Source organism: Pelecanus crispus, chromosome 1 (genome assembly GCF_030463565.1).
Source record: "Pelecanus crispus isolate bPelCri1 chromosome 1, bPelCri1.pri, whole genome shotgun sequence".
Classification (NCBI taxonomy): Eukaryota; Metazoa; Chordata; class Aves; order Pelecaniformes; family Pelecanidae; genus Pelecanus; species Pelecanus crispus.
The window spans coordinates 23,273,468-23,276,522 of NC_134643.1; the positions used below are offsets into that span (position 1 = coordinate 23,273,468).

At 59.0% G+C, this 3,055-nt stretch overlaps 1 pseudogene; it reads right to left on the reverse strand.

The window, feature by feature from the left end:
* Positions 1 to 2,127: 2,127 nt before the first annotated feature.
* LOC142597169 (tetraspanin-7 pseudogene) lies at positions 2,128 to 2,844 on the reverse strand (annotated as a pseudogene).
* Positions 2,845 to 3,055: the final 211 nt, after the last annotated feature.

Here is a 3,055-nt window from a genome sequence, read left to right on the forward strand (position 1 = left end):
ACTATCACAAAAGACAGGGAAATGGAAGCATTTCCAGGTATTTTTAAATGGTATGAACCATTAAAAGCAGTAAAGATACCTGAAATCAGAACCTTTCCAAGTGAATACATGTTTTGCCCTGGTTTCACCCTCAGCAGCATTGTCAAACAAAATCCTAGAAGCTTATTTTCAGCAGGGGGAAAGCACAGAAATACCAAGGCAGGGTTCCTTTAGGTATAGAAACTGAGGATTTAAACAGTGGGAGGGGAGTTAGCTCTGCATTTGATCTGGTTTTCGCCATGGAGAGGCAGCGATGGGTTTGCTCTCCCTTTGCCTGCCTCTCCAGGGTGAGCGGGCACGGCTGCCCCAGCGGGCACAGCCAGCTCCATCTCCCAAAGTGAGCAGCAGGAGAGGCTCTCACCTCCCGCACCGGTGGGCTGGGGGCTCTGCCTGGCTCGGTTTTGCACCCAAGCAGTCACTCTTCGGTGGGAGGAAAAGAGAAAGCCAGAAATGTAGTCAAAAGTAGTAAAAGCAAGCAAGGAAGAAAATGAGCCAAGCCTTCCTCGCCCCTCACCCCACGCATTCACTGCCCGAGCACCAGAGCTTCACTGCTAATCCCCTTTCCCCCAAGGGTACTCCTCTCCTCCCATGAAGCTATCAGTCATCTTCTTCATTCAAGATTTCCTGTCCTGCTCATATTTGTTGGCATTTGACCATTCTCCACAGCTCTGCTAGTCATGTTCCTAAAAGACACCACATCCTGGAGTTCCTTTGCGGTTCTTGGTTCTTTTCTGAAATCCTCCCTCCCCAGTTTGCTGGGTAAGGGGAGGTATTCAGCACGTCTTTGTGCTGCGAGGCAGAGAAACATGTAAAAGTCCAGTTCACAGGTTTTAAGGAAGTGGGAAGAAGCAGGGGTGAAGCTCTGAAAATTCACGGCCCTCTAGAGGGCAGGGCTTGCTTTTCCTAAAGCTCCAAATGCAAGCCCAGAACTGTCGGGAAAAACAAAATCCTGTAGATTTATACTGCTATCTGTCCTGCACACACCCAGGGCTCCTCAGCAAGTCTTGGGGTCCTCTATTTACTCTCAGGTTGCATAGAGCTGGCTTCAAAAACGTAGGTGGGGGCACGCTTCAGAGACAGATCCTTTGAAAAAGGAAACGTGAAAGAGTCTGAGGGCTGGTTTTTAGAAACACTTTTATAAAACAGAGAGTCTGTTCCGCTCACCCTGAAGTTAACAGCAAGTGTCCCGAAGAAACTTCTGAAGGGCAATATGCCTTTCCCTCCTTTTGCCACCCCTAGTCAGGTCTGACCCTACAGCTTTTGCCATCCTCTTGTCTGACAGGGACCCAAGTTTAAGGTCTTCTCAGCCCTGCTAAGACAGCCAGCGAAGCACTGGCTAAGAGGACAGGCACATCCTGAAGGAGGGAGTAGCACTTAGAGCTGCAGCTCCACCTTTGGATGGAGATCAGCATCGGAAACACCACAGCGGGAAAGGCACCCCCGGGCAGCTGGAATCTGCACACAGTGAAGGTAGGAAGCCTTTGCGGCGATGGGGTGCACACTGCTGGGCAGTCCCTCAAGCAGACCCCGATGGCAGCTGCTGGCATGGCAGGGTGTCCCGGGACCAGACCTGCCCCTTGTGCACTCCAGCAGTTTTCCAGCAGCAACGTTTTCCAGTAACGCAATTTTCCAGTCTCAGAAGAACACTCACCCGGTGTAATGCTGAGAGACACCTCTCTTGCTCTCCCAGACCTTCTCCTCTTTCCTGGCCCCCATCTCAGTGTCTCGGGATGTTTACATCAGCCAGAAAACCGGTCAGCCTTGACCCAGCTGTCCTCACCGCTCCAGAGGGCAAGATCTGTCCATGCTGCCAGCACTTTGTGGAAGCGGTCCGGAGGCTCCAGAGGGGCAGTGAGGACCTGCTGCCCTGCAGCAGGTATGGCCAGGGCAGGAGGCACCTTCCCAGCTCTGAGGAGATGCCTGTGGCATTGACGCACCTGACACAGGCTCCAGAGGAGGAGCGGAGTCTGGAGGAGGAAGCTCAGGTGGAAGTGGGGAATATGAAGGGAGGATTTTCCCGGTGGGGTGTACCCAGGTCTGGGGGAAAGGAGGGAGCTGGAGGGGATAAGGGGCAGGACGGGGGAGATCTCAGTGAGGGGTGGCGATGCCCAGCATGCGGGCAGGGATGCGGGCAGCCAGCAGGCAGGCCAGCACAATGCCGATGAGCTGCAGCAGGGCCAGCCCCAGGGCAGCCGTGGCAACGTAAAACATATTGCTGCTGACGAAGGCCGACACCTTGATGAAGCAACCATCGCGGTGCAGCCCGCGTGCGTTGGGCGGGCTGTGCTGGCAACCCCGGCGGGCCCGGCAGCAGCTGAGGGGCACCGAGCCATTTTGCTCCAGCCCCCAGGACAAGGTGAGCCAGTCGCGGTAGCTCTCCACGCCGCAGCAGGACAAGGCGCGCTGCAAAGCGTCCAGGGCGTCCGCCATCCCCTCGTCTTCCCCGTAGGCGAGCAGGGCCTGGCGTAGCCCTTCCTGGAAACCCTGCGCGACGTTCTGGCGGTAGAGCAGCGCCGAGAGCCCCGCCGTCAGCCCGGCCGCCAGCACGGCGGTCAGGAAGGCGCTGTAGGCGCGCAGGAGGCCCCGGTGCTCCGTGGCAGCGCCGAAGCAGCCCAAGAAGCCCCAGATGATGACGGCGGCGCCGGTGGCCAAGAGGATGGCGGGGGCACTGGGGTAGTCGCTGGCCGACAGCGCCAGGTAGCTCCCCAGAGACACCTTGGCCCAGAGGCCGATGATGAGCATGGTCAGCCCCGCCGCCCAGAAGACGAAGCTGAAGGCCATGAGGGACAGCTTGAGCACGGTCATGGTGCCCCCGGGCCCTGGCCGCGGCGGTCGGGCTGAGGGGGCCTCCCGGGCGGCGCTGGGGGTGCGGGCGCGTCCCGCCGGGCCTCCCGGGCGGCGCTGGGGGTGCGAGGCCCGGCCGCAGCCTCCCCGCCGCGGCCGCCGGTGCGAGTCGCGCCGCCCTCCGCCCCGTCCCCTTTTTCAGTGCCCGGCGCGGGGGCGCGGCCGGCGGCGG